The sequence below is a fragment of the Eumetopias jubatus genome, unplaced genomic scaffold (genome assembly GCF_037043125.1).
Source record: "Eumetopias jubatus isolate StellerSeaLion01/CBP00866 unplaced genomic scaffold, mEumJub1_p1.0 scaffold_7, whole genome shotgun sequence".
Lineage (NCBI taxonomy): Eukaryota > Metazoa > Chordata > Mammalia > Carnivora > Otariidae > Eumetopias > Eumetopias jubatus.
The window spans coordinates 59,606,799-59,619,379 of record NW_028274813.1 but is presented as its reverse complement, the minus strand read 5'-3'; positions in this window follow the sequence as shown (position 1 = coordinate 59,619,379).

Sequence of the window (12,581 nt, the reverse complement as noted above, 5' to 3'; positions counted from 1 at the left end):
TATCTCTAATGATACCTACGTGGATACCTACAATTTGGCCAAAACAAATTTCTTTGACTTGAACTTTAATGCTGCATAATGTAGTTCCACCACGCTCTCAGTTTTTACCCACTCTGTAGTTGGATCCTTGTCATTGACTTCTACTGCTTTTCTGCCCCCTCAATGGTGAAAGCTTGAAAGAGTGTGCGACAATTACCAACTGTTGGCACAGAGTCAGAATGGTCTCAGACTGTACTTTTTTACCTGTATAAATCCTAAAATCAAAAAACTTCATTGATCAAAGGCAAAGTACCTTTTCAAGAGCACAGAAACCAGTTCTCTAACTAACTGCTACATTCAATTATCTTGTCTCAATACATACTGGCATATGGAAAACTCAAAACTAGTTTTGGAAGGTCAGGAAGCTGGAAGTGGACTAAATCCAACATAATTTCTTATTCTAGTTTTGAATGGTGGTAAAATTATTTTGGTAAAGATGAGATAGACTGACACTTGGTAAAGGCCATGTCAAGTTGACAAAGGAGAGGAGGCTACAAAAATTTAAGGAGTAGGAGAAACCAAATATTTTGTTACCAGCCAAAGAACTGTGAGAATGGGATTCTACAGGAAGGGACTTTAGAATTCAAGAAGCAAATTTACCAAGAGAGAAGTTATGTTACAATCTATATTTAATAGTCAGAAACTAGTTTTCTTGTCTATTATGTGCTATATACAACCATCCCTAAAACAGAAATGCCCGTTCTTCATCTCCTTACTTTCAGGTGTACAGACATTCTTTAAGAAACGCCCACACTACAATGGTTTAAAAATATTATGTTGTTTAAACCAAGGAACGCCTAGCATTATCAGCACCACCAAGAGGGGGGAAGAGAGGTATAGAACAGATTCTCCCTCAGTGCCTCTAGAAGGAACCAACCCTGTTGACACATTGATTTTGGACTTCTAGCCTCCAGAACCGTGAGACAATAAATATCTGTTGCTTTAAGATCCCCCTGCCAAATTATGTTGTTTAGCAAGAATTTTATCTCTTAAAGTGAAGCATGAATTAGATTATGTTATTTTGATGTGTTAATACAAAAGAATCGCCCCCTTGGGGCGCCTGGGTGGCTCAGCCGTTAAGCGTCTGCCTTCAGCTCAGGTCATGATCCCAGGGTCCTGGGATCGAGCCCCGCATCGGGCTCCCTGCTCAGTGGGGAGTCTGCTTCTCCCTCTTCCACTCCCTCTGCTTGTGTTCCTGCTCTCGCTCTCTGTCAAATAGATAAAAACTTTAAAAAACAAAAGAATCCCCCCAAAGTAAATATACAAGTCAATATGACCCATTATCCTACATTTTAAACATTATTTCTTGGTTTGCACAAATGCATAACCTAAATGGTGCCATCCAACACAGTGGTTACTAGCCACATGTGCCTATTTAAATTTATGATTAAATAAAAATTAAAAATTAATTTCCTCAGTCCCACTGGCCACATTTCAAGTGCTCAACAGCTACTACATTGGACAGCACAGATAAAGGATATTTCCATCAATGCAGAAAGGTCTACTGGAAAGTGTTGGCGTAGAAGGATGAGATGTAGAACAACCACTGCCCCAACCACTGCTTCTTATTTAAAGAAATTCCCGGCTTCTCATCCAACACTGACTTCATTACACTCATATAATGACAGCTATACTCCACAGTCCCATAAATATCACTTTCTTGGATTTATAACCTAGAGACACTAAGAATTGGTACTTTATTCTGCACAATGGCAGATCAGCATCTAGTTTGGAGATGCTATTGTCCTGACCTCTCTGTTGGCAAGAGTTATCTTGTGCAGTTCAATTTGTTTGGATTAGAACACAGCTGGGGGTGAGAAAATGGAAAACATGATGCTTGCCCTTCAGCAATGACCCAAATGTATCCACTGCTCCTTTCAGGGTTGTTCCTAAGTGACCCTGAAGCATATTTTACACCAATAGCAATCTTGCACCTTTCAAAAGCCATAAGAAGTCCTCAAGATAATGAAAGCATTGATCCTGGATAGAGGAAAGCTGTGCATTTCCCCAGGTCCCATATTCTATCATGGATACAGAAACACTGTATTAAGTACATTTTAAATAAGAGTGCTCAGAACAATCCACTCACAAGGCGGACAGTCAATATTCAAATGTGTGCCTCGTGTTCTCAAAACAGGTTTAGAGTCTTTTCTGATATTATAGGGGTCCAAAATTCTCATAAATATAATTAAGGAATCTACATTTCTTGCCTTAATTAGTCTCTAAATTTGAGAATTATTGTAATAATTTCTCTCAAGACCAATGTCTTTGGCATTACCAAAAACTTTTTTTTAAAAGACTTTTTTTTTAAAACAAGTACTCAGTATCCATAGCAACCTATAAGAATGACAAAGAGTAAAAATAAAGCTGAGTCCTTCTATTAAGGCAGCCTAGATCCATTCTGTAACAGATTGTGCCCACTCAGAGAAAACAATGGCCAGTTTGAGTCCTCTCTGATCATGACATAGACCCTTGAGATAGCAGAAAGATGTTTGCTCCGCAGTAACATGCAAATTGGATCTAACCTCTTATTATTTTTAACTTTTCTACTGTAACAAGCATCTGCAACATGTTATGCTGTTTAAAGCATAAACCTAAAGGAAAATAATAAAGTGTATTACCACAACTACAAATATGATAGGAACTCTGATTCAAGCAAAAAATTAGAGGAAATTTTTTAAAATTCACAGTTCATGTGCACAGTGTGGCTCTTTTGAGAAACACGGCCCTGAGAGAGACTTACAGCCAAAGAAGATTTGGTGGTTTCTCATTAAGCCCCTGGAAGTGACTGAAATGAAAATTAAGTCGTTTATGGAACACATACTCTTAAGACATTCCCTTGCTTGATTAGATGAGGCAACAATACAATGTGGATGTGAATTCTAAACAGATGGGGAAAATAACCATAGAAAAGGGCTGCTGGCTTTGGCCAGACTGTAAAAGGTTTCTCCTAATGGGCAAGCAAAATACACCTCATTGAAAAAGAAGTTTGAGAGGATCTGGCCACTAAAAAAAAAAGCTCAAATTAAATACCCTACCGCTGGAGGGGAGGGAGAAGCTAATGATTGCAGGGAGGGACCAGGGGGCCTTCTTGGTTACTGGTAATATTCTATTTCTTGACTGGAATCGTGGCTACAAAGTTTGTACATTTTGAATAATTTGTCAAACTCTATACTTAAAATTTGACCCCCGCCTCCCCAACAGAAAGTCACACAGACTAACCTCAGAATCTTCGTGGGTTTCTATGAAAGAAGCAACAAAAAGGAATTCGTTGAATGTAACACTAGGGCATGTCATTGAGTCAGACACATGTTGTGGTGACATTTCATCTTATGAGGTCCCTTTGTGAACATTCTGGCGTGGCATTAGTCCAAGCCCATTGGTGCATACTAAACAAGATGTTTTATGTCTGACTGTTTGGTACTAACCAATGCAGTTGTCAGCCAGCAGACATCTGCAGAGTACCCTGTAGATGCCTAGCACTGCCTGCACTGGCCAGGATGGCGAGAGAAGTATTCTGCCCACAGTGACATAAAAATGACTTTTTTTTCTATAAGCAACAACATATCAGTGAGTGGAGAATAATGCAATTCATACTAAGATTGTAAGTGCTAAAGGGAGAATGACTAACCATTCAGATTACTTTAATCAAAGAGACTGTCCGAGGATAGGTAACTAGTTTAGAGCAATGGTTTTAACCTTGGCTGCTCAGTAAAAATCACCTGATACCTGGGTTCCATTTCCAGAGATTCTGATTTAATTAGTCTGGGGTGTGACCTGGCCATGGGAGTTTTTTTTTTTTTTTTTTTTTTAATTCTCTGGATGATTCTAATGTGCAACCAAGGATGAGAACCACTGCTCAGGTTGGGACTTAGGTTGACAGCCTATTGCAAAGCTATTTCAGGTAAGAATAACATCAGGAAGAGAAAATGAGAATGAGTAGAAAGGTCCTATGATTAAGAAGAGCTAGAATGTCTGACCAGAGGCAAAGGGTCATACTGAGAAGTTAGGTTAGATCAGTGGTTCCCAAAGTCTCGGGCGGTTTCCACCCCAGGGTAACAAAGACAAGAACTCATTTTTGTTTGTTTTGGGGTCTTCGTTTAGCTCAGGAAGGCCAGCATTACTCATCCTGATTGTAGTTATCTGTATTTACGACTGACGGACTTCTGTGATTTTGGGAAGTGGGGGTAGGCAGAGTAAGTTCTTTACTCCAGAATAGCCCTTATATTCTCTTCCCCACCTTGAATGATGAAGATAACTAAGGATATTATGTTGCTAGTGAAATACTCTGAAACATGCTAAGAGTACTTAGGACAATACCGTACTACCGATGTTTTTAGTTTCAACACATAAAAATAATCGAGTTAGACACATTATTCATATTAACTCATGTAACCCTCACAGCATCCCTATGAGACCTATTCTTTCATTAATCCCAAACAAAGAAATTAACTATGGTTAACAGAACTTGACAAGGTCAGTTATTAAGTGGAGGAGGTGGGATTCAAAGCCAGGCAGTTTGGTTGTCCTCAATCCCACTGTACCCACGGGTAAGGTGGACGAGTACAGCAGAGACAAGAGGTACAACTTAAAGGTGGAAGTTTTAACACCAAGCCGGGGCATTTTAACTTGTGGGTGACGGATACTTACGGGGTGAAACGTAAAAGAAATATTTTTCAGGCATCTGTTTTGGATTAGAAGAGCATCTGACACTACTGACTTCCTTGAAATTCTCTTGAACTTCCAGGTTCTCTTTCCACCTCTCTGGGGATTCCGTTTTCAGACTCTGATGCACCTGCTGCCTCCCCCTCCTCCTCTTCCCCCCTCCACTTACCCTGGTGTTCTTCAGAGTTCTGAATTACTCCTCTTCTGCCCTCTGGCTTCTCCATAGCTGTGATTCTTAACAGGGTCATGAAGGGTGTGAGAGGGATATGTTTAAGTATCTCAAGTAGGGAGGTACTTTTTTAAATCCCCTCAGGTGACCATGATACACCCCCCCCCCAACACACTCACACAATGTAAGACTCACTGACAAATATGCTGGTGACTCTCAAAACTTCATGGACAGCCCACCTTATTTTCCAACCCCCTACTGAATAATTCAAACCTCACATACATAAAACATAAGTCACTATTCCTCAGTCCCTCTTTGATATTCCCCACCACGTTCATGGCATCAGGAACCATCTTCACCCAGTCTCCAACTGTGAAAATCTTTCTCACTCAACTTCCCAAATCCAATATACCACCAAATCCAATTGATTCTTCCCCAGAGCCAGTCCTCCTTCTCTTTTCCACTGCCACTGCCCTAAATTGTCATCCTCTCTCCTCTGAATAATGGCAACCACCTTCCAAACAGGCACCTTAGGCGAATTCAACCTCTGCATCACCACCAATTTCGTCCCCTCAGTAGAAATTGCACGTGCACCCTCCTCCCCCACTTTGTAAACACCTTTCACAGCCCCCTGTTGCCTAGAGGATAAATGTAGAAACCTCACTGTAGCATAAAAGAACCACAACACCTGCCTCAACTCCCCTCTCGAACTTCATCTCTCACCATTCCTTGCCTCTTTCTCCTCCTCTAAACCCTAAACTTCAATTACACTAAACTTCTCATCCTTCCATGAGCTGACCATAAGCTTTCATTCTTTCAAGTCCCTGCAAGTGCCACTTCCTCTGTCTAGAATGTCCTTGTTCATTCAGAAAATTCCTACTCACCCTTCAATGCCCACCACTATTATTTACTTCCTCAGGAACATTGTTGCTGGCTCCCTCTTTTTGGTCTTACAGTACTGGTGGGCTCCTCTAGGCCCAGGACCCACTTTATTCCATGTTGTCTTCTCATATCCATACTTAGGCACCTGGCACCCCCTAGACACTCAATGCAATCAATGTTTATTAAAGGAAGGACGAAAAAAGCTTGACCCAGAAGTTAAATAATTATTGGAGTCATGTAGTCAAGAAACTTTAAGAAACCAAAACAATGCTGGTCAAAATAGAAGGAGGTAGGACAGAGAGATTAATGACAGTTTTTATGAGAGAACAGAATAAGGATCAGAATAACCCAAAGTTTTTGTGTGGGGGAGATTTGAAGGTTGATGTTTCATGGGTAGTACCAGCAAAATTTGGAGATGAAATAATTTTTCTTTTCCCTGGGATGGGTCCTTTTATGCCAAATCCAACTTTCGTGTATGTGAGAAATATGTGAAAATTTTTTCAAGTTTCAAATTTTTAAATCTAGAATTAAGAGAACCTTTGGATAATTTCCCCAACATCTTCAATGGCAAAATTATTACTAAAAATCAGGCTTGCTGACATTCAGTACTTTTCCCACTGTAGTATACTGACTCTTTTAGATTAGATTTAATGTTCTGAACTCAAAAACGGAATACTCCAGGAAAAAATAAAGACAGGATTCTCTTGTAAGAGAGATTCATAATCAAGTTTAATATTCTATGTCTCTTTCACGATTCCTGCCTCCTGGCCCTTGGCAAATTCACTCATTATTTTATTGGATCTCCTCCACCCCACTTCCAAGTCTTCTCTAAGTTTGAATCCTATGGCACTCTTTTCATTGATCCAGAAAGTATACTTAACTCTTTCTGCACATTATTTAATATTTAGTTTAACAGGTGAAGTAATGTTTTGTGATTTTGAGTGAAGTATGGAATTCAAACCCAGAGTCTGCCACTTACAATATGAGCAAAATTACTTCTCTCTTTCTCAGTTTCCTTATTTATAAAATATTCGTATTTTACAAAATATCTCATTTGTAAAAAAAAAAAAAAAAAAACCCACAAAACCTGATTCTGCTCTAATCTTAGAAAATACCTGACACATAGTAAGTGCTCAATAAATTTTAGGTACTAAGATAATAACTATTACTATCATTCATATAGTTGTGATAGTTCAATGATAGTTCAATGACTAGTCTGTCTTGAATATCCCTATTAATGTTATCTGTCTTAGCTTAAAAATTCCTTGGTTGTTGAGGGGAGTAGAGGATGTACATCTAATCAAAGGTTTTGAATGAGCACCTAGCACAGAACTGAATTCTACTGTAACTACCTTAGAAACAAACTTTAAGTAACCTAGGAAGACACTCCAATCTCCTGACTATACTCCAGTAGTCATCTTACTATGTGTTATGTTCTCCACTGTCTTTAAGATGACCCACCTAACTATTAATTGTAATGGTCTTATCAAATTATGTTTATCTCACCTTGAAATCTCATCAAAAACACTTTATTCATAATTGTCAAAACTTGAAAGTAAACAAGATGTCTTTCAACATATAAATCAATAAATAAATTGTGATATATCCCATACAATGGAATGTTATTCAGCCATGAAAAGACATGGGGAGGCTTAAATGCATTTTGCTTAGTGAAAGAAGCCAGTCTGAAAAGGCTACATACTGTATGATTCCCACTATATAACATTCTGAAAAAGGAAGAACTACAGAGACAGTAAAAAGGCCACAATTGTCCCATGAGGGGACAGGGATGAACAGGTGGAACACAAGAGAGTTTCAAGGAGTGAAACTATTTTGTAACACTGTAACAATGCAGCTAAACGGCATTACACATTTGGCAAAATCACTATGGTGCTGATTTTTAAAAACTAGCATATTTAAATGTTACATTTATGTCTAAGTATTACTATTTATTCATTTGTGTCAATTACATTTCTTTCCAAAATTTAATTTTGCCCATATGCAAAAATCCCAATTTTAGTTCCTTGTTAGAAGCATTAAACGTTGGCTGATTTTAAAACTTTCTTATTGTTTATGTCAAGTATGTGAATATATTAGGCTGAAATATAAGTAAATAAGAAAACCTCCTTTAGTGGCTCCCAAATGGATCCTTATTTGTGCCAACTGTCTGATTTTTATACATTGCCACATTATAGGACCTCGAGTAAAGACAAAAGGAATTGGATGATGTGCTGTAAGCCATCTCTATATGCAGTCTGATTTACCTAGGAATTAATCTGGCAATTATCTCTGTTAACTCTCTAAGGTAAATGATATATCATTAAAATAGCCAAAAGGCACCAATCCTTCTTTAAAAGTTATAGTCTGCTACACCAGTTAGCATGTCTGTATGTCAATGAATTAGTTTTACAGGGCTTCCTTAACTATTGACAGTCAACAGAAAATGCATAAAACAATTCAAGCATGCTAAAGGTCGATCATCCATTAAGCACACACTCATCAATGTCAAAAAAATAATATTCCATTTAAAAACCTTTTATTTATGTTGCTTGGATTCCTAGATTCTTTTTGTCTTCATTTTGCCCCAAAACTCGTTTCTTAAAATATTTTGCACATACTCCACTTGCTTCTTTGAGTGATTATCAACCACTTAGAGAGTTAGGAGTTACGCTATTAAAGTGACAACAGAACCAGATATAATATTCCCACCCCTGAAAAGGCATTTATTTATTCCACAGGTGAGTTTTAAAAAGGTACTGAAGAAACACAATCTCACCTTCAGAACATTGAGACAAGGAGAAAGACAATAGAAGAGATAAAGAAAAGGAAACAATAGTTCTCCTAGCAGTTTTAACTCATGAACTACCACCTCAAGTAAATTATGTACTTTGGCATTCAATGGAGTCATTCAAAATTCAAAAGATAAGGCCTTTATTTCTTATTTTTATGTAAACTAATTTCCAAAATAAATAATTTTAATAATTATTTAAAATTTGAGAAAAAAAATGGGTAGGTTTTCCTTGCAGACCATGTTTTTTAAATTATAATTTCCATAGCAAGGGCACCTGGCTGGCTCAGTTAGTAGAGCACGTGACTCTTGACCTTGGGGTCATGAGTTCAAGCCTGTTGGGCATAAAGCTTACTTAAAAGAAAAAAGAAATAAGAAAACAGTGAATTTACCTGTCTACCTAATGTTAGAAAAACTGGATAAAATTGAAAAATTCATTTGATCTACAATTCCATAGCAATGTAATATCCAGTAAAATATCTGAGCTGTTGATGAAAATGACAATATACTATTACCTATATAGCTCTGACTTAAACACCTTTGTCACAATACAGTAATTTACTGTCTTCGAACAATATCTACTTTTTATCAGTTTCACTCTACTCAGTTACCTATATGTTTCTAATTGCTCCAACTGCTAATTTCTCCTCATTGAAATGTCAAATATCATTTATGGGCTCCTTTAAAACCTTGCCAATATACTAACTACATATTATAGTTATACTGATTTTCACAAGGAAAAATTAGTTTTTGAAAAAGGAAAAACTATTTAAAATGTTTATATTATATCATACAAAACAGTCTTCAACTGAATTTTTTTGGTAAACTATGTTGCAGTTTTTTACCAACATTCTTTGGTTCAGTATAAATGATATGGTAAATTTGCATTCAAATTCATGGAACTTTTCAAATCTGTTTTCCATTTAGCTGGCCAGCCAAAAACAATATTTTCATTTGTAAACAGCTGTTTCATAATCATCTCCTTTGTACTATGTGGAACTCCATAAAAAATAGAAAATTTTATTCAAAATATAAGAATTGCATTAATCCACTGCAAATCATTGATTAGTTTTTGTATACTACCACACAGTTTAACTTATAAGGAAAGATTTTAAGGAAAATTTAATCTTGTGTCCAAATATAACATTACTTTAAACATGAGGTCATCTAAACATCTGTCTCCAATATATCACTGGGGATTTAAATCAAAAGTCTGCTAAACATGTACAATCATTTTGAAAATAAATAACAGGACAAATTTTGTCTTGATTATGATTATCATGCATTTTAAAAGGAAACATTTATTCTAATAAGAAAAGTCTGAACTAATTTAAACTTTATTGACATTAACTTAAAATAGTTTCATACAAGACTAAGAGATATATTTCATTTATTTGCTGCTTAACAATACTTATATTTTAACTTTTCAACATTAAATACTATTCCTTTACCTCTCCATAATATTCTTTATCTTTTGCAAAATATTTAAGGAAAATTTTCAAGACACAAAATATTTCCACTCAGTAACTGAAAAACTAATTATATTCATTCTGAACTTTCATTCCTTTAGGGCAACTATGAATCCTCAACAAGAACTAAAATGGTTCTATCCATTTAACTGACTCCTGCTTTATGCTTTAAAGTAATATGAATATGGCTAATTACAAAAGACAGTTATGGCAATAACTTTACTCCAAGACTTTACAATCAGCAAAAAATGGAGTATTCTGAGGAGAGTTTACTTAAACTCTATATCTTACTGTAGAATTTAATTTGTGTCTAGTAAGTGCAACTATTTTAAATTCAGCAACAGGATTACCACTACCAGTTAACTACTTGAGATGAATTAGCATTAAAAATAAACCAAAATGCTTAATCTTCAAAAGTTTCTGCCAAAACTAAAATGAACATTAGCTGTTGAAAAGCTGGAGAAAAACAAATTAAAGCATCGCTGAATAATATATTCTTAGGAAAACACCATAGCATTCCCTACTGTGGCAGAAATCACCAGAAAATTCAGCTGCAAGGGATATTAGTGTCCAAGCTGATCTTGCATCTAGTAGGCTGTCACAAAATATAACTATAAAAAATGGTCATTATGGGTTTCTGAACCACCTCAACTCTTTTCTTCTTCCTGCCTACGTCTTGGAAGACTTGACAGCTTTGGCCTTGGCAATTTCAGGTCATGGATTCTGCCTTGGTAGACACAAGCTAAGAACTTCAAAGTCCGCTCATGACACTGTGCACACAACTCCTTAAAGGCAATAAGTGTGTCTTACTCATCTTGGATGCGCATCGACTAGAACTCCATCTGACACATATCTGCAGCTTGATAATGCTTGATAAATGCATGAATGAGTTAATGAAAGGAATATCTGACTAGAAAACAAGAATCTTTGCCCCAGTTGAGTTGAAACTGCCTACTAATAAACTGCCTTAGTTTTCCCATCTATAAAATTAGGCTAATTCTTGAACTGTGTCCTCACTGAGGTATTGTGAGAACTGAAAGAAAACAGAAGTATCTGGAAAACTAGCACACGTAAACAAATGTGATTATTATGATGATTATCAACAACTGTATACAAAGAGAAACAGATATTGAATGTGAGATGAAGTATTTATTTTAAAACGTTCTTTTGAAGAAGCTTAAAATTAAAATAACTTGCTTACCAAAATAATGTGATATGTTGAAATATAGAGAAATACAGTTAAAGAACTGGGGGGCTAAGAAATCCCTTTGGAAAAGTTAAGTCTTGTGCTTTCATTTTTTTTAACTCTATAAGATCTTGAAAACTTAATAATTAATGTCTTTTGGATTACCAGGAAGAAATTCAAGCTTTCTTATGTAGTTAATACAATTGAGTTTTTCCTGAATCTTCGCCTTCCCATTCCAAAAGGTTTAATACTATAATGAATAGCTAAAGATGCTGATTCAGTATAAGCAATATAAAAGCATGTATTCTCGTGTTGCCATTGGTTTTCCCTCAAATTCAAACAAACACGGATATGAACTAAGTGGGATGTATTTGAATCATACTGATCTTTGTGTTAAAATAGTACAGATGTGTCTTTATGATTGTCAATTATATTCCTTTTTTCAAATTATAAAAATAATTTTGCTTTAGTATAGTTTCCATTTGTATAACTTTTTCACATTCAGACTTTGGGTTCCCACATATTTTACAATTTTCCATTTCTTTCTTAGTAGATTTGCTCTATTATGATGTTGATAAAAAGCAACCCCTTGAAAAATCACTCAATTTAGCTTTGCCCTATTCACTCAAAATACTTATGACAAAACATGCAAGGTATTATGTGTCACTTTTTATTTTTTTCTAGATCGTACTTTTATTTTTCAAAATATCCATATTAGCACGTTTTTCGTACATTTTTGTCTGAGTGCTTTAATATAATACAGGCCCCACCTTTAGAGACAGTATTTCTCAACTTTGGCTGCACACTGAAATCTGCTGAAGCACTTTAAAAATGCCAAGTCCTGAGATTCTGATTTAGTTGATCTGGACTGTGGCCCTGGCATCAGGAGCTTTTAAAATTAGCCAGGTGATTCGAATGTGCAGTCAAGGCTGAGAACCATTGCTGTTACAGTCTTGTATAGGAGACTGCTAATAATAGCAACAAACCATCAATTTATGGAGGGCTTACTTGTGCCAAGCAGCAGGCTAAGCACTTTCTGCGCATTATCTCATTTAACTCACAACAATCTTATGAAGAAAGATTCTGTTACTAATTCCTACTTAGGAATAAAGTTGTGGAGATTAGAAAGATTAAGAAACTCTCCCAAGATCCCACTGCTGTTAACTGGCTGAAAGAGAACTTAGAGACAGCTCTGGCTAACTCCAGAGGAGGAACTCTTCATCACTGACTACATCATGGTAGAAACTATGCCCTAAGCCAGATTTTTTTTAAAAAGGCAGTCTGAGAGCTAGTGAATAGAAGAAGTGACAGAAGAATTAGCTTCAGGGATATAAAAACACTAAAATTAGCAAGATAATGGAAATGCCCATTTTTCTCCTTAGC